The sequence below is a fragment of the Oryctolagus cuniculus genome, chromosome 6, assembly GCF_051225735.1.
Source record: "Oryctolagus cuniculus isolate XC-2025 breed Fujian yellow rabbit chromosome 6, ASM5122573v1, whole genome shotgun sequence".
Lineage (NCBI taxonomy): Eukaryota > Metazoa > Chordata > Mammalia > Lagomorpha > Leporidae > Oryctolagus > Oryctolagus cuniculus.
Window position 1 is genome coordinate 123,817,223 of NC_142872.1, and position 25,790 is coordinate 123,843,012.

The window sequence follows — 25,790 nt, forward strand, 5'->3', positions numbered from 1 at the left end:
CTTAACCTCAGTTTTATCCCAGACCTCTTTAGAAATCCAGTGAATTGGGCCAGTGCTGCGACTCAATAGGCTAATCCTCCGCCTGCGGTGCCAGCACCCCGGGTTCTAGTCCCGGTCAGGGCGCCGGATTCTGTCCCGGTTGCTCCTGTTCCAGTCCAGCTCTGTGCTGTGGCCCGGGAAGGCAGTGGAGGTTGGCCCAAGTGCTTGGGCCCTGCAACCCATGGGAGACCAGGAGAAGCACCTGGTTCCTGGCTTCGGATTGGCATGGTGTGGCGCGCCAGCCGCAGTGGCCATTTGGGGAGTGAACCAATGGAAGGAAGACCTTTCTCTCTCTCTCTCTCTCTCTCTCTCTAACTCTGCCTGTAAAATCAACTATTGGGATTGCATCAAATTGAGAAGTTTCCCCTCTTAGTAATTTTTTTTTTGTCTGTTCTACTTAATATGACTGGTTTAATTCTGTAATTAATACACAGTTATTCTTAAGTGTTGAAATTTAACTGAAATGTGATCCCTGTTAAACATAAGAGTGGGAATAAGAGAGGGAAGAGATGTACAATTTGGGACATGCTCAAGCTGACTTGCCCCAAATGGTAGAGTTAGAAACATACCAGGGGACTCCAATTCAATCCCATCAAGGTGGCATGTACCAATGCCATCTCACTAGTCCAAGTGATCAATTTCAGTTCACAATTGATCATAATGAAAGGACTAAGAGTCAAAGGGAGCACATAAACAAGTCTAGTACCTGCTAATACTAACCGATAGAATAAATAAAGGGGAGAGTGATCCAACATGGGAAGCGAGATACTCAGCAGACTCATAGAATGGCAGATGTCCTAAACAGCACTCTGGCCTCAGAATCAGCCCTAAAGGCATTCGGAGCTGGCTGAAAAGCCCATGAGAGTATTTCAGGCATGGAAAGCCAAGACACTCTGGGAAAAAAAAAAAAAAAAAAAAAAAAAAAAAACAACCCTATATGAAAGATCTCTGTGAGTGAGATCCCAGTGGAAAGAAGGGGCCATCAAAGAAGGAGGTACCTTTCTCTGAAGGGAGGAGAGAACCTCCACTTTGACTATGACCTTGTCTAAACAAGATAAGAGTCAGAGATCTCAAGGGGCTTCCATAACCTTGGAAACTCATGACTGGAGCATAGGGAGATTACTGATGCCATAGACAGGAGTGTCAATTGGTAAAGTCAACAACAGGAGTCACTGTGCACTTACTCCTCATGTAGGATCTCTGTCCTTAGTGTGCTGTACATTGAGGCTTAATGCTATAACGAGTACTCAAACAGTATGTTTTACTTTGTGTTTCTATGGGGGTGCAAACTGTTGAAATCTTTACTTAATGTATACTAAACTGATCTTCTGTTAAAAAAAAAAAAAAAGAAAAGAAATTATCAATTCCCAACTTGACTCTCACTGGGATTAAACATGACAATAGGTCTGATCTGAATTCATCATCATTTAAAAAATCATCTATTATTTTTCACTTTATGTTTCTGTGTGGGAGCAAACTGTTGAAATCTTTACTTAATGTATGCTAAACTGATCTTCTGTATATAAAGAGAATTGAAAATGAATCCTCATGTGAATGGAAGGGGAGAGGGAGTGGGAAAGGTTGCGGGTGGGAGGGACGTTATGGGGGGGAAGCCATTGTAATCCATAAGCCGTACTTTGGAAATTTATATTCATTAAATAAAAGTAAAAAATAAATAAATAAATAAAAAACAATGCTTTGTGAATCTCTAATGACTTTTCACATCTGGGAAGCCATGAAAGGCATGGGGTAAAAGTGAGAAAGGGAGACGACTTGCCACCTACCCAACAGAGACACACGTGATGTGTTGTGAAACTTTCCTACTCTGCAGACCTATGCATAAGTATCAGGCAAGACAGACATAAACTTAAACCTTGAAATATTTCATGTATCAAAGCAGAAGTCCTGTGAATTCACAGAAAAAAAGTCAACTAGTATGAAAGACAGATCCCTGATGCAATGTTCTTGGAAGAGGAAGAATAAACACAAACGTACAGCTAATTTGGGGCGATAGAGTACATGAAGAAGACTGATAGGGGCCGCAGGACTCAGGTAATCGATGATACATTTAATGGGGTGGGAGCCCCTAGATCGAAGTGCCACACACATCTTTTGCTATCCTCCCTTTCCTCCCATCTGTGCCACATCGCTCTCCTCCTCCGTCTTCCCAACCCTATCCTGATCCTTATCCAAGACCAGCTACCAGAGTCCCAGTGCAAAACGAAAATGTGTGGTCTCTTGTTCAAGAATTATTAACAACCCCAAGATGATGAAAGCAGGAGGTTAAACTAAGCCAGGCGCCAGGACTGGCTGCATGGGTCGTACATCCCTGCGGCAGGCCCTGCCCCCTTTGTCCTGTGGATGCCTCGTTTCTCACCCAGTCGCCTCTACCTCTGAGACAGCACAAGATCCAGCTCCCTGCTGTTGCACCTGAGGACACAGCAGAAAGTGGCCCGAGTGCTCAGACCCTGCCACCCACATGGGAGACCCAGATGGCGTTCCAGGCCCTTGGATTCAGCCTGGCCCAGCCCCAGTTGTTGCAGCCATTTGAAGAGTAAACCAGAGATGGGAGAGATATCTCTCTCTCTCTCTCTCTCTCTCTCTCTTTCTCTCCATATCTCTGCCACTCTCTGTAACTCTGCCTTTTAAATAAATACATCTTTTTTTAAAAAATAAAATAAAATGTACCTACGTGAAAAGTTAAAAGTAGCTGTTCTGAATAATGAAATCACGGGTCATTTTATTATGCATTATACTTACAGTAAGACAGAAAATTTCAGTATTTTGACAATGTGACAGCATTTCTAGGAATCTGTCCCCTAAGGAAATATCTGAAACATAAAAATATGTAACCTTTACAGTACTGTTTATTTTGTTTTGCTTTAAGGATTTTTTTTTTTTTTTGAAAGGCAGATTGACAGAAAGAAAAAGAAATAGGGAGCAAGGAAGAGACAAAGATTTCCTGTCTGCTGTTTCATTCCCCCAAATGGCCACAACAGCCAGGGCTGGACCAGGAGGAAGCCAGGAGCTAGGAACTCCATCTGGATCTCCCACACAGGTAGCAGAGGGCCAAGTACTTGGGCTATCATCTGCTGCTTCCCCAAGTGCATTAGCAGGGAGCTGGATTGGAACTGAAGCAGCTGGGCACAGCAAACAGCACTCCAATATGGGATCGGGCATTGCAGGCAGCAGCTTAGCTCACTGCGCCACAACACTGCCCCTACAGTATTATTCATAATATTAAAAAATTGTGAACATTTGGATCAAAAGCCAGTCATTCCCTGGCTTGTTCTTGCACCATCGTAAAACGTCGCTACTGCAATATAGAGAAGGCACCACTAGGTGGCAACCAGGGAGTCTTTTACACATGAGTCCAACTGCAAGGATAGCAGAGTCCAAAGTTGGTGGAATCATTCTCTTACTGAAAATAATTTTACAATGTTACCCTCCCCCAATTCTGGCAAAAAAAAAAAAAAACGAAGAAGAAGGTTCTGACCTAGAAATCTCACTTTTAGAAATAAATTATTAAAAAATAACATAATAAATAATGATACACACACGCGCACGCACACACACATTAACCTGGGTTCTCCAAAGAAACAGAACCATCAGGATATTGATAGATGCTGATGACAGATAGAAGATAGATGATAGATGACAGATAGATGATAGATACATAGACTTTTTAATTTTTTAAAATTTATTTCCCCCCCCCAAAGAAATCTTCTATTTAAGGAATACTAACTTTATGCATTTCATAAGTACAACTTTAGGAATACAGTGATTCTTCCCACCATATCTGCCCTCCCACCCCTCCTCCTCCTCCCTCTCCAATTCCCAGTCCCATTCTCCACTAAGATCCATTTTAGATTAACTTTATACACAGAAGACCAACTCTATACTAAGTAAATAGTTGAACAATTTGCATGGAAAAAAAAAATGTTCCTCAACAGTTGAGACAAGGGCTATTCAAAGTCATTGCATCTTGAAGTTAATTTAACTTAAAAAAAAAGATTTATTTATTTCAAGGGCCAGTGCTGTTGGCGCAGTGGGTTAAAGCCCTGGCTTGCAGTGCCTGCATCCCATATGGGTGCTGATACATGTCCCAGCTGCTCCTCTTCCAATCCACCTCCCTGCTTACAGCCTGGGAAATCAGTGGAAGATGGCCCAGGTCCTTGGGCCCCTGCACCCTTGTGGGAGATCTAGAAGAAGCTCCTGGCTCCCAGCTCCTGGCTCCTGGCTCCTAGATCCTAGCTTCAGGCTTCAGATCAGCTCGGTTGCAGCCATTGCATCTATCTGGGGAGTGAACCAACAGATGGAAGACCTTTCTCTCTGTATCTCCCTCTCTCTGTAATTCTACTTCTTAAATAAATAAGTTAAAGATCTTTTCTTAAAAAAATGTATTTATTTGAAAGGCAGAGTTACAAAGAGAGAGAAAGAGAGAGAGAGAGGGATCTTTCATCCACTGATTCACTTCCCCAATGGCCACGACTAAGCTAGGCCAGGCTGAAGCCAGGAGACAGGAGCTTCTTCTGGGTCTCCCATGTGGGTGCAGGGCCCCAAGAACTTGGGCCATCCTCCGATGCTTTCCTAGGTGCATTAGTAGAGAGCTATATCAGAAGTGGGGCAGCCAGGACTTGAACTGGTACCCATATGAGATGCCAGCACTGCAGGCTGTGGCTTTCACCCACTGTGCCACAGCACCAGCCCCCATACATAGATGTTATAAGGAATTTGGCTAGTGTGATTTTGGAAGCTGAGAAGTCCTACAACCTGTGACTGGCAACCTCAAGGCCCAGGGAAACTGATAGTGTGACTTTAGTTCAAATCTGAACACCTGGTTACCAGGAAAGCCAATGAGACAAGTCCCTGCTAAGTTTGAGTTCAAAGGCAAGAGAAGATGGACACCCCAGCTCAAAGACAGAGAGGCAGAAGAAGTGAATTCCCCCGACCCCACCTTTTCCACTCCATGCAGGCCTCCAATGGTCCGGAGGTCCACTCACAATGGCGAAGGAAGGCAATCTGATCAGTCCACTGCATCAAATGGGAAGTCATCCAGCAGCGACATCTCCCCAGACACATCCCAAATAACATTTAATCAAATATCGGAGCTCCCTGTGGCCCATCAGGTTGACATCCCATTAACAATCACAGCATACAATGCAGAGTACAATAGCAGTGTGGAGACAGCCTAAGCGACTGTTGGTGGAGGAATGAACATGTGAATCACCTTATTCGTGATGAAGATCTACATTGACATGGAAGGATGTGCATAATATACTATCTTTAAGTGAAAAGAAGCAGATTACAGAATACAAATATGGAAGGTAATCTGCTTAATCATTAAAAGTACTTATGGGATCTAGAGTCAAATGACCCAGGTTCAAATCCTAGAGACTAGCTGTGTGACCTCAAGCAAGTTTCTTAACCTCACTGGGCTCTATCTATAAAATGGGAATGTTCAGGCCAGTGCCGCGGCTCAATAGGCTAATCCTCCACCTAGCGGCGCCGGCACACCGGGTTCTAGTCCTGGTCGGGGCGCCGGATTCTGTCCCAGTTGCCCCCCTTCCAGGCCAGCTCTCTGCTGTGGCCAGGGAGTGCAGTGGAGGATGGCCCAAGTGCTTGGGCCCTGCACCCCATGGGAGACCAGGATAAGTACCTGGATCCTGCCATCGGATCAGCGTGGTGCGCCGGCCATGGTGGCCATTGGAGGGTGAACCAACAGCAAGGGAAGACCTTTATCTCTGTCTCTCTCTCACTGTCCATTCTGCCTGTCAAAAAATAAAATAAAATAAAATAAAATAGGAATGTTCTTACTACTTCACAAGGTTGTTGTGAAGATTAAATGGGCAATTATATTACAGGTTAAGTCCCAAGAAGTGTAACATGTAATAAAGTCTCAGCATGTAAAAGCCACCAGTATTAAGTATCATGTAATCTAATTGCTCTTTAAAATATTCTCTGTATATGTGTGAACACATGCATTTCGTAAAAGAGTGCATATGAAAATGCAGTAATAATATTATCTTGGTAGTAAGGTTGCAAACGATGTTTTAACCAAAGATCTGGATAGTTTGAGGGTAGAAATTTTTGTGGTAGCTCTATATAATCAAATGCAGTCACCAGTAACTATAACTTCCATATCCTATTTCCAAGAAAAATATTGTGTCATTCAGAACAATTTTATTTAACAACAAAAAAAACTTAATTTTAAAATGAAATCCTACAGTGAATCTAAGAATTTTTTTTAATGTAGGGGTGGGCATTTTGCAGAGTGGTTAGGATGCCACTTGGGACACCAGCATTCCATACCAGTGTCTGGGTTTGAGCCCTGACTCTACTTACAATTCCAGCTTCCTGCTAATGCACACCCTGACAGGCAGCAAGTGACAGTTCAAATACCTGGGTTCCTACCAACCATGTAGGAGACCAGATTGAATTCCCAGCTCTCAGTTTTGGCCTGGCCCAGCCTTGCATGTTGGGAGTGTTTGGGGAACAAACCAGCAGATGGGAGATATATTCTCTCTCTCATTCTTTCTCTCTCTCCCTTTCAAACAAATAAAAATAAATATATTTGTTTAAAAATTTTGTATTCCATCTCTAATCTCACAAAGGTTATTGCAAATACTTCTTTCTGCCTCACCCCCATTGGTGTGGACCTACCCCTCCCCAGCCCAGGACTCCCCCAGCTTTTCCTCCCAGCCCCAGCCAGCTAAAACAGGATCCTCCTATTCTACTTCTACTTCTTTTCTTCTCACCTCAGGGACCACAAACCACTCCCCGGTTGGGAAAAAAAACGAATTCCCCTAATTAAGTTCCTTCCAGTCAGACCATTTCTTGGCCTCTCTACCACCATTTCCCTTTTTGCTCCCTTTAGATTATTTAAAAAAAAAAAAAAAAGATAAAAAAAAAAAAACCAGTTCCTCACTTTCAGAGCCTCTTCCTTTTTCATTGTCTGCTTGCTCTATGTGCCATGGCCCAGCCATCAAACTCCCTTCAGCTGCTTCCCTCTACAGCCCTGCCAGTTCCTTCAGAAACCAAGGTCAAAGTTTCAAAATCCCAGCATACACCAGAGCATGTTGTTGAGAGGATTAACAGCAAATTAAACTGCTTTCATTGCCACAATTCATAGGATTAGCTCTCATTGCATCTCCACTCCATCCCTAACAGAAACTTAACACTGCTTAGTGAGCTGTTTCAATTTTTTACCTGGGCTCTAGTTCTCCATGTTAAGAACAAATAAATGGTCTTCAAATATTAGTTTCTACATCTGACCCTCTGGAAGGAGAACTTAGCCAGGTCTCAGTAGAGAGGAATCAAAACAAGCTGGCTCCCTCTGCTGATTGAAAAGCACCCAAGCCTTGCTGACACCAAAAATCCACCAAAGCAGATATTGACTCAGGCATAACTCAATTTTTGCCTGTCTTAGTGATGAAGGCAATTAGAAACAACCACAACTATAGTTTTATTTTTCAACTGAAGCCAGAAGTAGCTACTAAATTTAATTAGTAGGAGTCTAATTGTATAATTACAGGCAAGATAATGGTACAATTTCTAAGGATAAAATACTGTGAGTGGCAATAACTTCTGATTTTATTCTAATCAGACATTTAGATTGGTTTAAAATAATTGTTTAATTAGCTTTATATTGGTCTACGTTAAAAATCACAGAATTCTCTCAAGGATAGAGGTTTTCTCTTTATGGGAAACAAACTAATTTTGAGAATGTCTTCATTCATCAAACACTGTTGCTGAACAACCCCCCGAACTAGTTGAGGGTGTTGCTATAGAACCCCCAAACTTGGGTCTGCTTGCCCAATGCAGAGAGCCAATCACTGACATGGGGTGGTAGGAGAAAGCAGGTACTTATTGCAAAGCACAGAGCAAGGCGCCAGGAAGCTATTGCTTAATTCCCAGGCTCCTCAAGGAGTTAGGGGTGAAGGTTCTCACAGAATGAAGTTGGAGCTGAGAGGTGTGCAATCAGCTCATATCCAAGTTCCTGGATGATCAGTGGTACTCCTGACCTTCCTTTGACTGGTCGGTAATGCCCTGCTCTTAAGGGGATGTATGAGGCCCAAGTGAGCTCCAGTGTGTCTGGGGGCAGAAGTGGGGGGCAGTGGGCACAGTTATGTGTAAGTGGTAGTTACTACCTGCCCCAGACCTGGAATATCTGTGCCTGGACCTGGAATTTCCAAACCCCTCCATACAATACTGACCATCAAGGTTTTACCTATTCTTGAGTCTGGTGATTAGAAGGCTAGGACACCTTGCACCAAGTGAGACAGATGAAGAGTCTGGGCCCTGCTTTCACATTATGGGAGTCTGGTCTCAACACTAGTTTAGCAATGATGTTCAACATCGTGATGAGAGCATGGTGGATTGGGATAGGCAATAGAAGAGAGTTTCTACTTTCAAACAGTTTATAATCTACTTAGCAAAATATGTAAAAAATTACTCAGCTTTGAAAGCAATATAACAAATGTCTTTTTTTTTTCTCAAGATCTCTAAGCTTGAGTGTCCAGATAAAATTCAAGGGGTGTGTATTTGGCCTTGCTGTTGGGATGCCTGCATTCCCAAAGCCTAATTCCAGATTCCTGCTAATGCCAACTCTGGAAAGCAGCAGATGAGGGCTCAAGTACTTGAGTCCCTGCAGTTTATGTGAGAGACCTGGACTCAGTTCTTTGGTTCCCTGTTATGGGCCCCCTCATTATAGGAATTTGGGAAGTGAGCTAGTAGATGAGAATCCCCTCTGTTTCTAATCTCAAATAAATAAAATAGTAAATTAAAAGGTAGGTTTTCTAAAAAAATAATATTCGGAATCTCTAGTTAAATTTGAATTACATAAACAAATAATTTTTAAGATAGGGCTCATGCTTAAAAATACATGCACACACATTATTCATCTGAAATTGGAGTTTCACTGGGCAACTGGCATTACTGGTTCTGGCAACCTTGAACTTGAGGTATATGGGGCACAGTAAGTATTCTAACAGAGAGGAGTTGGTCAGATAAGCTTCCTGGAGAATGAGAGTTTTAAGCCAACTGCTGACGAAAGCAGTAGATGGAAACAGAAAACATTCCACACGTGGGAAGTGCATGTTCTTCTGAAATTGAGATGAGCAAGTAATTCCTGATTACGACGGCAACCAGATTAGCTTAGCTGGAGGAGGACTTCAAAGACGGACCAGAAAACGGAAGAGCACCCATGTGAGTGATCACTCTGAACTGGATTTCTCTCTGTGCGGTTTCTCAACAGTATTCCTACTTCCCAACCAATGGGACCTTGTTTTTTATTATTTCCTTTTTTGGAGCCAAGACAATGTTTTGGATACACGGGATTTATAGATGTTTCTCTGCAGATTATTCATATAAACATTGTAATTTCAGTATTGTATTGATACTTCTTAGCATCAAAAGCTTCTTTGAGATGTTTGTCCCAGTGGCTTCCAACGGTTGGCTCCTGATACCTGGAGAGTCTTTGTTGAGCAGCGGTTTGTAGAGTTGGAGAGGGGAGAAGGGTGAGACCTAAAGTCTCCAACCAACAAAAAGAGCAAGCTTGAGTGTAAAACGCTTGGAGCCTGCAGAGTATGCTTGCAAGGGTACAGAAAGGTGCTGGGGAGAAGTGAAAGAATGAGGGGAATTACGAAACAAAACTCTTCACCCTTCTGCTTCCAAACCTCTGTCACACCTAGTAAACTGGTTTCTACAAGTCTATCACAAACATGCATTGGCAAAACTGCAATTAGGCCAGCGCCGCGGCTCACTAGGCTAATCCTCCGCCTAGCGGCGCCAGCACACCAGGTTCTAGTCCCGGTCGGGGCGCCGGATTCTGTCCCGGTTGCCCCTCTTCCAGGCCAGCTCTCTGCTGTGGCCAGGGAGTGCAGTGGAGGATGGCCCAGGTGCTTGGGCCCTGCACCCCATGGGAGACCAGGAAAAGCACCTGGCTCCTGCCTTCCGATCAGCACGGTGCGCTGGCCGCAGCGTGCCAGCTGCGGCGGCCATTGGAGGGTGAAAGAACGGCAAAAGGAAGACCTTTCTCTCTGTCTCTCTCTCTCTCACTGTCCACTCTGCCTGTCAAAAAAAAAAAAAAACAAAACAAACAAAAAAAAAAAAACCTGCAATTAGACATAGTCCCAAAGTCATTCCGTATAGCACTCTTTGCAAGAACAAAAACAAACAGGAAATGACCTAAATGTCCATGAATAAGGGGCTGGCTGAGTAAACATGGAGCATCCATATAATGGAGGAGTCCTCAGCTGGTAAGTGTCAGTGAAAGTTGGGACAAAGCAACTGAGTAATTAAATGGTGTTCACATTCTCTCATACACAGGGTCATTAGGAATTGAGACTCTTGACACATGAGAGAAAGGAAATAAACAATTTAGATAGATTATGCAAAAACCCTGTAGTCATGAATTTGAATAGGAAGTATCAATATAAACAAATTATGCATTGTACCTCCGTCTTTCTTGTTCCCTCTGATGAAAACTCTCAGAAACAACAACAAAATAAAAATAAGTTGTCATCCTAGTGCTCTAATTAGGACCTTCAAATACCATTTCCACTGAAAGAAACAAGGGTTCCTTAGAAAGCATTAATTCTAAAATCAGGAGAAATAAAAGATGAACTTGGAACATCATGTCTTAGCAGACGGCAGAGAGGCTATTACAAAGTACAGAATCTGGGGGGACAGTGGGGGTGTCAGCCTTTGGCATAGAGGTTACACACACTGCTTCGGACATCCACATCCTGCAGTGGAGTGCTGGTTTGAGTCCCAGCTACTCACTTCCAGTCCAGCTTCCTGCTGATGCACATTCTGGGAGGCAGCAGTGAGGACACAAACACCTGGGTCACTACCATTCGTGACATCTGGGTAGTGAACCAGTGATGGAAAACATTCTTCTATCTCTCTGCTTCTGTCTATCCCTGTGTCTTTCTGCTTTTCAAATAAAGTGAAAATAAAAATTTTAAACCAATTTTTATGAATTTTAACATGTGGTAATGATTTTATGGTGTTGTATCCGAATTTCCCAATCAATGCACAAAGCACAATCACAGATGCAAAAGCAGAGGTTTATTTGTTACCAGCCAGCTGGGACCCCCTTCCTGCACACAGCCCTTTAGCAGTACACAGGCAAAAGGTCCCCTTCCACGTACAAGAGAAGTGTTTATAGCTTCATATAAACAAGTATGCATGTCACCTTATACATAGGTTACCTTCTTATTCTCCATATGGCAAGGTATTAGGACCTAACATGTTTATTGGTTCATTTAAATGTAAAGGTTATATACGTTATGTGGCTGCAACGCCACACAAAGGAGATGGCGTGGGGAGGAATTGGCGGGAAGCATTGGGCCATAAATTCCAGGGGGGCTGGTGGGGGGGGCAGAAGGTCATAAATGTCAGGGGAGCTTACTTTCTCTGTTCTCAAGGACCCAGTCTGCCTCCTTCACAGTCCAGGATGAGGCCTATCATGGCGTTACTGCAGGCAAGCAAGCCAGAGTACAGAAGCGAAACCGGCATTTAGCAAGCTAGAGACTCCAACTCCTACAATGGTTATTTAAACAATAAGAATTCTATTTATCTTTCAGAAACATATATTAGAATATTTATGGCTTAGATTACATGAAATTGAAGATTTGCTTCAAATGAATACTGAGAAAAGGAATAGGGAAAAAAAAAGAAACAAAATAGTCCATGAGGTACAATCATTGAAACTGGAAGGCCAGTACATAGAGGTTCATCGTACTTTCTACTCTACTTTTATGTATGTTTAAAGTTTTCCATAATCAGTTTTCTAAAATTTATATTTCCCATTAATAAACAGCCATGGTTTATTGAATAATTAATATGGTGTTTTTTGTTGGTCCTGTCAACCTTGCGAGGTAGGTACAATTACTATCATACTATCATCTCCATTTCTGAGCTAAGGAAACTGAGGACTGGAGACACAAATGAACATATTGAAAGTCTGAGCAAAGATTCAAACCCATCATTCCTACCGCAATCCTATACATGGGTTTGCTGGAGACTGCCTCATGGTATTGACTGTGTGTCTAGGTTTGCATGAAATGAGAACAGAAACTGTCCTCAGGGACAGCTGGCATCTGAGTTTCAGGAACTTCAAAACTTTAATTCTCCAAAATGCATAGCAAAAACAATTGGGAAAACAATAGCATGTGCAAGTCTTGCCAAGGAAAATATATCACTACTTCTATTCATAGTAAAAGGCCTATCTAGACCAACACATTAGCCCAAACAATATTACTGAGTCTTTAAAGAAATGAAAGAGCAAGCATAATACCTTGTAGACAGGCAGAAAGACATAGGGTCCTTAAGGGAATATGAATTTGAATAGAAAAATCTTAACAATAGAGAACAGTCTGCTGCTTAGATCCCCTGATGGATGAAGACTGGTCCACTTCCAGCAGCAATCAGAAATTCTGGCAATGGCCCAGCTGGCCGGCCTGGAAGACCATCTGGGAAGAAGGGCAGGAGTGGCCCCACGTGGGTCTGGCTGACACTAGCCCTGGATGGATCGCTGTTTCCTGACAAACCTGTAGAACAGACAAGGTTAGAGAGGGGTGGCAAGAGCTCCAAATCATCCAGAACACCAAAGGAATTAAAGCATCTGATGGAGAGGCGAAGGGGGGCTTTTTGGAACCATAAGGAATGAAGTTTAGAATGATACCAGGTTTTTAAAAAATGGGTCTGCAGTCCATCCCTGATCTAATTAAGGGCATTATTACTTCTTCCCCGGAATCTAACTCAGGAAAGCTATCTTCATCGTGTTTGGCTTGTATCTGAGGACCCAGACACCAGGGCTCTGACTTGAAATATGTAGCTTGGGGGTAGAACACTGTTATCTCGCCTACACATTCTGCAAGGAGGAAATCGCTTTTCCTGAGGAAGAGACCGGGCGATTCCTCACTCTTCTCTAAGAAACAGAGATGAATATTCACAAGGATTCCTCAGACACCATAGATAAAATACTTGATTATTAAAAAAAAAAAACTGATTAAAAAATCTTACTACATTCATAGGGAAGGAAGGTATGGGATGAATTTGCACAAAGTAATTTCAGAGTTGCTCTGCCACAAATGTATTAACTTTAAAGTCTTTCACGTGGTCATAAAGAGGTCAAAAATTAAGAGTAGAGGAAATGCAGAATCAAGAAGTTTTTAATACAAATACTCTTCATTAAAATTATAACCTTAGAGGAAAAATCCTACTAAAATATTAATACCCCAAGGAGTTAGAGAAGGAAAAAGTGAAAATTGAAAAAGCATAGAGTACCATAAATATAAGTTAGAAAGATAAAATTGTTGATTTTTTTTAAAGATTTTATTTATTTGAGAGATAAAGATACAGACAGTGAGAGGGAGAGAGAGAGAGAGGTCTTCTTTCCATTGGTTCACTCCCCAAATGGCCGCAATGGCCAGAGCTGTCCCAATCCGAAGCCAGGAGCTAGGAGCTTCTTCCCAGTCTCCCACGCGGGTGCAGGGGCCCAAAATCTTGCACCATCTTCTACTGCTTTCCCAGGCCATAGCAGAGAGCTGGATTGGAAGAGGAGCAGCCAGAACTAGAACCGGCGCCCATATGGGATGCCAGCACTGCAGGCAGAGGATTAACCCACTGTGCCACAGCGCTGGCCTGCAGATTTTTCTATTATATCTGTTTTTCCCAATGAAGAGGATGCAATCAGAGAGACAATAAGTATTGAAAGTCAGGGCCAGCACCATGGCGCAGGTTAATCCTCTGCCTGCGGCACCAGCATCCCACATGGGCATCAGTTCTTGTCCCAGCTGTTCCTCTTCCAACCCAGCTCTCTGCTATGGCCTGGGAAAACAGAAGATGGCCCAAGTCCTTGGGCCCCTGAACCCGTGTGGGAGACCTGGAAGAAGCTCCCGGCTCCTGGCTTTGGATCAGCACAGCTCTGGCCGTTGCGGCCATCAGGGAGTAAACCAGCAGATGGAAGACCTCTCTCTCTCTCCTTTCTCTGTGTAACTCTTTCAAATAAATAAATAAAAATTTTTTTAAAAAGTTGCCACTTGGGGTGCCTGTATCCCATATCAGGGTGCCCAGATTTGAATCCCAGCTCCCTCCAAATTCCAGTTTCCTGCTAATGCTCTGGGAGACAGTAAGTGATGGCTCAAGTGGTTGGATGCCTGCCACCCATGTAAAAGACTGGACTGAGCTCACAGCTCCTGGCTGTGGCCTGGCCCTGCCCCAGCTACTTTGGGCATTTGAGGACTGAACCAGTAGATGGAAGATTCTGTCTCTGTCTCTGTCTCTGTCTCTGTCTCTCTCTCTCTCTCTCTGTGCCTTTCAAACAAATTTTTAAAATGAATAGTTTTTTAAGTGGAACTAAATTTGAATGTTTACTTTACTAGAAAACTGAATAAGGTATTTAGTGTTGGCAAAATATCCATGTTGTCACCCAAATTTCCCAACATTCCTTGTGATTACACAGTCATGTGATTAGCTCCAGCCAATGGGCTAGGCAGAGAAATTAGTCACTTCTTTTTTAACTTTTATTTAATGAATATCAATTTCCAAAGTACAGCTTATGGATTACAATGGCTTCCCCCCCATAACGTCCCTCCCACCCGCAACCCTCCCCTCTCCCGCTCTCTCCCCCCTTCTATTCACATTGATTCATTTTCAATTCTCTTTATATACAGAAGATCAGTTTAGTATATATTAAGTAAAGATTTCAACAGTTTTCACCCACACAGAAACAAAGTGAAAAATACTGTTTGAGTACTAGTGATAGCTTTAAATTACAATGTACAGCACATTAAGGACAGAGATCCTACATGAGGAGTAAGTGCACAGTGACTCCTGTTGTTGACTTAACAAATTGACATGAAATTAGTCACTTCTGGCAGGAAGCATTTAAAGACAGGCTCCTTCCAGCTCTTTCCTCTCTGATAGCCATGAAGACACATGCTGAGAGGCAGGTTCTCAAGAAGGAAGCAACCTGGATGGCAAGGTCACAAGAAGGGCAAATATACTGGAATCTTGCTAGCTCTCACCAAAATCTTCCTGTGAGCAAGAGATGCACTTTGCTGTGCTAAGCCTATGAGAACTAAAGGTTAATTTATTACCATACCATGACCCATTCTTCCTTAACCTCGCACAGAAATAGTGAGCAAGTTGTCTAAAATCAGTCAAAAGTGAAATTGGAGGAGCCAGCGCTGTGGCTAAGCCTCTCACTATGGCACCAGCATCCCATATGGGTTCCCTCTCATGTTCAGGCTGTTCCTCTTCCAATCCAGCTCTCTGCTATGGCATGGAAAAGCCACAGAAGATGGCCCAAGTGCTTGTCCCTGCACCTGCATGGGAGACCTGGAAGAAAATCCTGGCTCCTGGCTTCAGATCAGCCCAGGTCCAGCCTTTATGGCCATTTGGGGAGTGAACCAGGAGATGGAGGACCTTTCTCTCTGACTCTCCCTCTCTCTATCTGTAACTCTACCTCTCAAGTAAATAAATAAAATCTTTAAAAAAAAAAGTGAAATTGGAATGCCTTCTGGGTGAGAACTACGTTCAAGAGACATGTATTTTTCTAAAGAAGACTGAGCCCCACTAATTTTAAAACTTACAGAGTCAAAATCAGACATTTTTTTTAAACTTTTATTTAATGAATATAAATTTCCAAAGTACAGCTTATGGATTACAATGGCTTCCCCCCACCCATAACTTCCCTCCCACCCACAACCCTCCCCTCTCTCGCTCTCTCCCCTTCCATTCACATTGATTCATTTTCAATTCTCTTTATATACAGAAGATCAGTTTAGCATACATTAAGTAAAGATTTCAACAGTTTGCACCCACACAGAAACACAAAGTGTAAAATACTGTTTGAGTACTGGTTATAGCATTAAATCACAATGTACAGCACATTAAGGACAGAGATCCTACATGAGGAGTAAGTGCACAGTGACTCCTGTTGTTGACTTAACAAATTGACACTCTTGTTTATGGCATCAGTAATCTCCCTATGCTCCAGTCATGAGTTTCCAAGGCTGTGGAAGCCTTTTGAGTTCACCAACTCTGATCATATTTAGACAAGGTCATAGTCAAAGTGGAAGTTCTCTCCTCCCTTCAGAGAAAGGTACCTCCTTCTTTGATGACCTGTTCTTTCCACTGGGATCTCACTCGCAGAGATCTTTCATTTAGGTCATTTTTTTTTGAAAGAGTGAAATCAGACATTTTTAAAAGATAATGTAGGATACACTAGCTTAGGATGGAAGATATCCATTAATTTTGTTTTAGGAAACTTTTATTTAAAAAATGTACACACATTATTTTGCCTTATACATACATATATACATATACATATACATATACATATACATATACACACTGGAGCTGCTATGTAAAATGTATTTCTGTCCTAGACAAAAAGTTTAGAATGTATTTAAGAAGAGTCATTTCAATAAAGCAATATATGAATAGTAATGAACTGGAGGCACTGTTTTGATATAATTTAATCAGAGTCCTGTTATCAAGGAAAAATACTTTTTGAAGAATCATGGGTGCATTCTAAGAGGGGAGGGGAAGAGAGGGGAGAAAGGAAAGGCGAGGGGAGGGGAGAGAAGGGGAGGAGAGGAGAGGGGAAGGAGGAAAGAAGAAAGGAAGGAAGGAGGGAAGGAAGGAGGGAGGGAGGAAAAAAGGGGGAAAGAGGGAGAGAGAGAAAAAGAGAAGGGGGCTGGCGCTGCGGTGCAGTGGGTTGAAGCCCTGGCCTGAGGTGCCGGCATCCCATGTGGACTCCTGTTCTGGTCCCAGCTGCTCCTCTTCCGATCCAGCTCTCTGCTGTGGCCTGAGAAAGCAGTGGAGGATGGCCCAAGTGCTTGGGCCCCTGCCCACGTGGGAGACCCGGAGGAGGCTCCTGGCTCTTGGCTTCGAATTGGCGCAGCTCCAGCTGTTGCAGCCATTTGCAGAGTGAACCAGTGGATGGAAGACCTTTCTCTCTGTCTCTCCCTCTCTCTGTAACTCTTTCAAACAAATAAAAAACAAACCTTTAAAAAAATGAGAGGAAAAGAAAAAAGAAAAGAAACTGAGGGACCAGCGCTGTACCACAGAAGGTTAAGTACCCACCTGCAGCGCCAGCATCCCGTAAGGGTTTGGCTCCTGGCTGCTCCACTTCCGATCCAGCTCTCTGCTGTGGCCTGGGAAAGCAGTAAAAGAATGTCCAAGTCCTTGGGCCCCTGTACCTGCATGGGAGACCCAGAAGAAGCTCCTGGCTTCAGATCAGCCCAGCTCTGGGGAGTGAACCAGTGGATGAAAGACTCTCTCTCTCCCTCCCTGTCTCTCTTTGTGTAACTCTGCCTTTCAAATAAATAAATCATTCTTTTAAAAACAAAGAAACTGTAAAAATTCATTATTTAAAATTATGTTAACTCAAAGAAAAATGTATGTGGATCTTGGACAGCAGGAAGATGAAGGTTAGGATTTGGACTCACTCATTCATCCATTTACTCATTCATTCAAATAATGTTTATGGAGCCCTGCCATGTGCCAGGCATCAAGTTAGGCTTTGAGAAAATGACTCTGAATACAATAGAATGTTTTCTGCAATTAAAGAGCTTACATTCTTAAAAAAAAAAAAAAAAAAAGATGTATTTATTTATTTGAAAGGCAGGGTTACAGAGAGGCAGAGGCAGAGAGGGAGATCTTCCATTGGCAGGTTCACTTCCCAAATGGCTATAATGGCTAGGGCTGGGCCTATCCAAAGCCAGGAGCCAAAAGCTTCTTCTGGGTCTCCCACATAGGTACAGGGGCCCAAGCACTTGGGCCATCTTCCACTGCTTTTCCAGGCACATTAGCAGGGAGCTGGATCAGAAGTGGAGCAGCTGGGACTTGAGGCGGCAGCTTTACTTGCTATGCCACAGCACCAGCCGAGAGACAGAGATGGAGAGACAGAGTGAGAGAGATCTTCCGTCCACTGGTTCACTCCCCCGACCCCCCAAATGCCTAAATGAAGCCAGGAATGGACCAAGCCAAAGCCAGGAGCTCGCATATCCATCCAGGTCTCCCACTTGGATGGCAGGGACACAAGAGCTTGAGCCATCATCTGCTGCACCCCCCAGGATGCTCATTAGCAGGAAAATGGATCAGGATCAGACTCTAGAGCTCAAACTAGGCACTCTGATATGAAATACAAGCTTTCTGAGCAGTAGCTTAACTGATGGGCCACATGTCCACTCCCTAGATTTTTAAAAATAGCCATTTGGTTCTTGAGCTGAGATTGCACTCAGTGCTGAGGAACAGAAAGCAGCGGCGTGCTGGTAAATGATTAACAATGCCTTCACTCTCCCAGATAAAGCTTTTTGTGTATATATAGCTACCTAGGTTTGTTATAAAATTTACTGACATACAGGATGTGCAGCACAGAACTTACAGATAATAAAACACAATACTCTATATAAAATCAGTGCAAACAACTGATTCTCATGGAATGCCTTCACGGATTTTTCTTGAACCCATACCTTTAATCAATGTAGAGTTGCAACTGTGGTAAGAAACACAACATAGTTCCAACATGAATGTGGGCAGATATATTCAGTTGTGTTAACAAGCAAGATGAAAGTGAAACAATGAAGACTTAAGTCAGAACTTGGTTCATTCGTCAAAGAGGTAAGCAGCTTTTCACTGAATCAGATACTAGCTTTGGGTACTGGAAAAATATATCTTCAATTTTTATGCAATGTGACTACTGTAGACATTAAAAACTTTTAAACTTAATCTGCATTACTAGCATTTTCTCTATCACTTTCTTAGGTGTAAATAATATTAAAACATAAAGCAGGCCCTGACTTGCAGCATTTACAGATTTCCATGTAGCATATGGGAGCATCAGGGTCAGCTTCAAGCAAGCAAGGTGATGCCACAGGACACGGGGAACAGAGTCAGGAGGAGCACTGCAGTCGTGTGTCAGCATGCAGCATTTCCACCATACACACAGGACGGACACAAACAACCCCAAGAACTCAAATCATAGAAAAGTGTTGTAAAATGACTGGGGAGTAAGGAACTTCGCGTATCTTTTTAAGATTTATATATTTATGTACAGGGCAGAGTTATAGAGGGAGAGATTCCATGCACTGGTTCACTTTCCAAATGGCCACAACAGCCAGGAGCTTCTTTCAGGTCTCTCACATGGGGGCAGGGCCCTGGGACTTGAGTTATCTTCTAATGCTTTCCTCGGGCACATTAGCAGGGAGCTGGATTGGAAGCGCAACAGCTGGGACTCCAACCAGCACCCATATGAGATGCCAGCATTGCAGGCAGCAGCTTGCCCCTCTGTCACAACGATAGCCTCATCTGTCTTTATTTTTCATGTAACTGATTTAGCTGTAAGTGTATATACTTTAATTTCCAATGATGGCTGTGTTTAACAACTGTCTCACAGATTTTTTGGAATTGTAATGATTGGTTCTTTTTTTTTTAACTTTTTTATTTATTTATTTATTTTTTGACAGGCAGAGTGGACAGTGAGAGAGAGAGACAGAAAGTAAGGTCTTCCTTTGCCGTTGGTTCACCCTCCAATGGGCGCCGTGGCTGGCGCGCTGTGGCCAGCAAAGCGCACTGATCTGAAGCTAGGAGCCAGGTACTTCTCCTGGTCTCCCATGGGGTGCAGGGCCCAAGCACTTGGGCCATCCTCCACTGCACTTCCTGGCCACAGCAGAGGGCTGGCCTGGAAGAGGGGCAACCGGGACAGAATCCGGCGCCCCGACCGGGACTAGAACCTGGGGTGCCGGCGCCACAAGGCGGAGAATTAGCCTAGTGAGCCGCGGCGCCGGCCATGATTGGTTCTTATGTATTAACCACTTCCTGAACCCCACAAGGACTGAAGAGAAGGTAAGCAGATGATGGTGGAGGATCCCAAGGAAGAAACAAAGTTCTTACATGTCCTGGGGCAGGGAGGGCTGGCTGTCACGGAAGGAGTTGGGGACAGAGGGACACAAGTTCACTGCTGACAAGCATAGCTCCCAGAAATTGTTCTTCCCCAGCACCATCAGCTGAACAAGCCTCTCCTGGACCTCGCCAAGAGAAATAAAAGAGTATGTAGGTGAACAACAGAAAATTACAGAAATCCTTCCTTCCCCAGCCTCTTCTCATTACCTCTCTATTCTGTGGCTCGGTCAAGAGTTTTAATGGGGAGTAAATTTCATATTGCTCTTCTTTCTCACCTCCAACATCTCTATCAGCTCTTGAAATCCCTTTAACACAGAAATATTCTTTTGTTCTAAAAGTGAAGCTAAAAGACTGCACATATGTTAAAAGAACCCAGGACACAGCAAGGCATGGCCCTGTAGTCTCAGGAAACCAGAAGTGACCCATGAATTCCCTTCCTGTTCAACAACCTGGTGAGATTCCAGGAAATAATTACTGAGTGGGAAAAGAAAGCCAACCGCAGACATAGAAAGTTGGCCCTGTTTATCAGGTTACCTGGAAAACAGGAGATGTTAATCGGGATCCTTTTGGTTTCTCTAACTGCACACTAACACCATGGCTTGGGACAATGTGACGAGGTCTTTATAATCTGAGCCTTTATTTTTCTTATACTCCATTGTAAGAAAGGATTTCTTCCTCAGAAGATTCATAAATCATTTTTAAAAAGTTACTTGCAATACGTGTGACAAATTCTTACCTCACTAATAAATATATGCATAATTTCCTTACATTTTTAACAAATTGTAGTTATTTGCATACCTATTTGCTTCCCTCAAGAAAAGCAAACTTCTCAACTGTTGTCCTTCCTAGATTCATATGTTGGAGCCCTACCACCCAATGTGACTATATTTGGGATAGAGAAGTAATAAAGTTTAAATGAGATCTTGGAGAGGAGTGATCTGATTGCATTAGTGTCCTATAAGAAAAGTCACCAGAGAACTGGCTCGCTCTCCACCCCCCGCCATGTGAGAACTGACCATCTACAATCCAGGAAGAGAGTCCTCATCTGTTCAGTTCCTTGATCTTGGACTTCCCAGCCTACTAGTCTGTGAGAAATAAATTTCTATTGTCCAAGACACCAGTGTGTGGTATTTCGCTACAGCAGCTTGAGCTGACTGATACAGTTGGGCTTCTGTTTTATTTCTGTTTCTGTGTGTGACACAGAGAAACACCTGCCACAAAGGAGGGACTCAGAAAGAGGTTGGAAGATGTCCCAGGGGAGGGGTATGTCCTGGTGGAGACCCTCACTCCAGCTTGACTCGTTTCTCTCCACAGCACCAGAAAGAAGTCTCTCCCACCCAGCAAACAACTCAAGACAAAGGTTGCAGAGGCTTCTCTGCCTTTACTTACTTAATAATTTGGTCTCGGCCGGCGCCATGGCTCACTAGGCTAATCCTCCGCCTTGCGGCGCCGGCACACCGGGTTCTAGTCCCGGTCGGGGCGCCAGATTCTATCCCGGTTGCCCCTCTTCCAGGCCAGCCCTCTGCTGTGGCCAGGAAGTGCAGTGGAGGATGGCCCAAGTCCTTGGGCCCTGCACCCCATGGGAAACCAGGATAAGTACCTGGCTCCTGCCATCGGATCAGCGCGGTGTGCCGGCCGCAGCGCGCCAGCCGCAGCGGCCGTTGGAGAGTGAACCAACGGCACAGGAAGACCTTTCTCTCTGTCTCTCTCTCTCACTGTCCACTCTGTCAAAAAAAAAAAAAAAAAAAAAAAAAATTTGGTCTCTCCCAACAGCCAGATTCTGTTTCTTCATCCATAATGTTCCTGGCAAATGTCTGACAACTAGCTCTTAGGACAGTGGAATAGGAAAGAGACTTGATTTGTGGTACTTGACAATTTCGGTGGTGTAAAAACTTTCACAATGGGTGATCTCAAGCTACCAAACAAGCTACCAAAGTGACTTCATCAATGACAGATTTGAACAGACACAAGTAATCAACTCTCACAGCCTTACGGCATGCAGCTCACCAGTGATTTATAGCTTGGTCACCAAGCATGACCTTGGAGTTAAAGCTAGAATCTTGCCAGCGCCGTGGCTCACTAGGCTAATCCTCCACCTGCAACGCCGGGACCCAGGGTTCTAGTTCCGGTTGGGTGCCAGTTCTGTCCCGGTTGTTCCTCTTCCAGTCCAACTCTCTGCTTTGGCCCAGGAAGGCAAAGGAGGATGGCTCAAGTGCTTGGGCCCTGCACCTGCATGGGAGACCAGGAAGAAGCACCTGGCTCCTGGCTTTGGATCGGCGCAGCGCGCTGGCCGTAGCAGCCATTTGGGGGGTGAACCAAAGGAAGGAAGACCTTTCTCTCTGTCTCTCCATTTAACTGCCTGTCCAAAAAAAAAAAAAAAAAAAAAGAGTGAATTGGAAAGTATTTGTAAACTATCAGATTTAATTTTATGTAGTTTCTAAATAACTGTGTGATGAATAAGCCATCAAAAACTGTTTCTTAATTTATGAGATTTTCCTGCTGCCCTCATGTGGCAGGTTCTGGATATTCTTTACCTTTTGTATGTGGTTCATCATCTTAATGGAAAACCTGGCATTTTTGGGGTGCATTTTACTTTTAAAATTGTTTGATGTATTTTTTCCTTCAAACCAGACTTCCATACATGCTTCTTAGAAATATTTTAATAACTGTTTACAAACAACATGTAGACTAACAAATCTTAGGATCTTGTCCACTTACTGAGAAGACGCCTGAAAATAACTCCTTATAATTATGCATCAGATCAAGTTTATAGATTTTCCAAGTTTTTCATTCAACGTCCTGAGTTAGTATTATGTGCACATAACTTCAGGTGTTTTTACCTTTATCCTGATTGTGTTGTTAGAATTTTATCTTGATTATAATTTCTTATTCACACATAATATCAAAAGCTAAATCATGGCCTCCACCTGTGGTGCCAGCATCCCATATGGACACCAGTTCATGTACCAGATGTTCCTCTTTGATTCAGCTCTCTGCTATGGCCAGGGAAAGCAGCATAAGATGGCCCAAGTGCTTGGGCCCCTGCGGCCACATGGAAGACCCAGAAGAAGCTCCTGGCTTCAGATCAGCCCAGCTCTGCCCACTGCGGCCATCTGAGGAGTGACCCAGAGGCTGGAAGACCTTTTTCTCTGTCTCTTCCTTTCTGTCTGTAACTCTATCTCTCAAATAAATAAAATCTTTTTAAAAAACAAAAGTTAAATCACGCTGATGTGAATGTCCTCTTGCCAAAGACCACCAGGATTATACCTTTTGCCAAAGAGGGTATAATAAATTGTAGTAACAAATATGTTCAAAAACCATTTTAAAAAAGGAAAGAAATATTAATAGCTAATAGCTACTATCATCTCTTGACCTCCTAACCTCCAAGAGTCACCATTCAGTGCATCCATAGATTTATGGATATCCCCATCCCCTTTGCACAGCCTGTCACTTGTCATGGACAACCACACCTTATCTGGTTTACTGTCCAAATATTTGCATAATCATCAGCATGTAAAAATCCTGTTCTATTTTTGTTACACTTCAAACTAGTAGGCGATAGATCTGGAATCTTTGTCACTGAAAATGAACGGGACTAATTTACTTCTGTAACAGAAAGAGAAACAGTGCCTGCCATTTCTTGAATATTTACTTTGTGACCCACATGACTATGTGCAAGAGATTTTCTCTGTTATCTCATTTAATCCTCACAACAACCAGGAGGTATTAAATCCTACTCTCCTTTCCATGGATGAGAAACTAAGGCTCAAGGGGATTAAGTAACTTGCCTGAGGTCACACAGTTCTTGATGCAGAGCCAGGATTCTTCTGCCCGATTCCAAAATCACTCTTTTGTACTGCACCATGGCATTAACTTTGTCAAAATACCTGAGTGGTGAAATGACCTCCTTAAAGGCTAAAGCAACCTAACTGGTTAGTACAGAATGTATTGACAATTAAGCTGAGTTAAATTGAGGCACTTCCCACCCCCACCTTCACCTCCATTATCCTAGCTAGGTTTGTGTTAGCCTACAGGTAACAGAACCTCATTTACGGTGTCTTCAAGAAAGAATCTTTTAGTCATGTAGCAAGAAATCCAGAAGGAGGCTACTCTTACTTCATGATCATCTGGTTTTAGTATGCGGCTCTTTTTTCCAAGGTTTTTATTTATTTATTTTGAAGGGCAGAGTTACAGACAGAGAGGGAGAGACAGAGAGAAGTGTTCCATCTGCTCGTTCACTCCAGTCACAATCCAGGAGCCAGAAGCTTCATCTGCTCTCCCACGTGAGTACAGGGGCCCAAGCACTTGCACCATCCTCACTGCTTTTCCTAGGTGCTTTAGCAAGGGAGCTGGATTGGAAGTGGAGCAGCCCAGACACCAACCAGCACCCACAGGGAAGGCCAGCATCACAGGCCACAGCTTGACTCAATATGCTGCAGCCCCAGCCCCATGGCCTTCTATTTCATGGTCACAGAGAGCTACCCTATCTCTAAGTATTGCATCCATGTTTCTTCAGACAGGAAGAAATAAAAAGATTCATATGTTCTAGATGTGCTCCTTTTTCATAAGAGAAATAAAGCCGGCACCGTGGCTCACTAGGCTAATCCTCCGCCTTGTGGCGCCGGCACACCGGGTTCTAGTCCTGGTCGGGGCGCCGGATTCTGTCCCAGTTGCCCCTCTTCCAGGCCAGCTCTCTGCTGTGGCCAGGGAGTGCAGTGGAGGATGGCCCAAGAACTTGGGCCCTGCACCCCATGGGAGACCAGGAAAAGCACCTGGCTCCTGCCATCGGATCAGCGCAGTGCGCCGGCCACAGCGCACCGGCCACGGTAGCCATTGGAGGGTGAACCAACGGCAAAAGGAAGACCTTTCTCTCTGTCTCTCTCTCACTGTCCACTCTGTCAAAAAAAAAAAAAAAAAAAGAGAGAGAGAAATAATCACTTTCCAGGAACCTGATCCTGTGGACTTTTGCTTATATTTCATGGGCCATAACAAGGTTACGAGGCTGCATCTAGATGCAAAGGATCCAGGGAATAACATTTTGTTAACTGGACACCTGAATGCTCTAAATACAATTAGTCTGTCACGTGAGGGAAAGAGGAGAGACCGAACCGAGAGAAAGCAAGCACCAGGGCCTGTCCCACACTGATCCTCAGAAAGGCCTGGACATTTTCAGGGTTCAAAAGAGCGAAGAATATTAGGATGAAAAACTTTACGATCATTGGCCCAGTCCAATTTCCTGCCTACTGACAGAGTTGTGCTTCTACAATTTCTCCAGCCAACAACCAGCTACTGTAGAACACAGGTGAAGCAGCCATTACATGCAAGAGAACATGAGTTAGGGTCCCAACAGTAAGGTGACCATAAAACTGCCATCCAGAGCCAGAAAAGAAAAATATATAAAATATAAAACCTGTCCAACCAGATATCAAAGAGAAATATTAGAATCTAAATGAGGGAATGGAGAATTCCATGAGTTCCAATCATGCAGGAGAAAGATCTCCATCTTCTTAGATAACATTTGAAGACACTGAGTCATGATGAAACCTAAAAGATGCCTGGTGGACACACGATGAAAGGCATAGACTTGCCTCCATTGGCACGGCAGACAAATCAGCCATAAGAGGGGCTCAGGATGGTTACCTGTGACTTGTGTAGAATTACCTAGGTATGGAGCACCCAGGTCCTGGCTTGACTACTTTGGTAGTTCTCAAAGTGTGGTCCGGATTCATGGGGTGTCAAAGACCTTTTTGGGAGAATCCATGAGGTCAAAGTTATTTGTCATAATAAAACATGTAAGTAGTAGCTGTTTATTCTCTCATTCTCTCACT

General features: G+C 43.5%; 1 long non-coding RNA gene across 1 annotated transcript; it reads right to left on the reverse strand.

The window, feature by feature from the left end:
• Positions 1-16,516: 16,516 nt before the first annotated feature.
• LOC127490600 (uncharacterized) lies at positions 16,517-17,264 on the reverse strand. Its single transcript, XR_007918678.3, has 2 exons — positions 17,143-17,264; positions 16,517-17,039 (listed from the first exon to the last, which is right to left on the reverse strand). It is a non-coding gene; the product is annotated as an uncharacterized LOC127490600 (long non-coding RNA).
• Between the last annotated feature and the right edge of the window lie 8,526 nt (positions 17,265-25,790).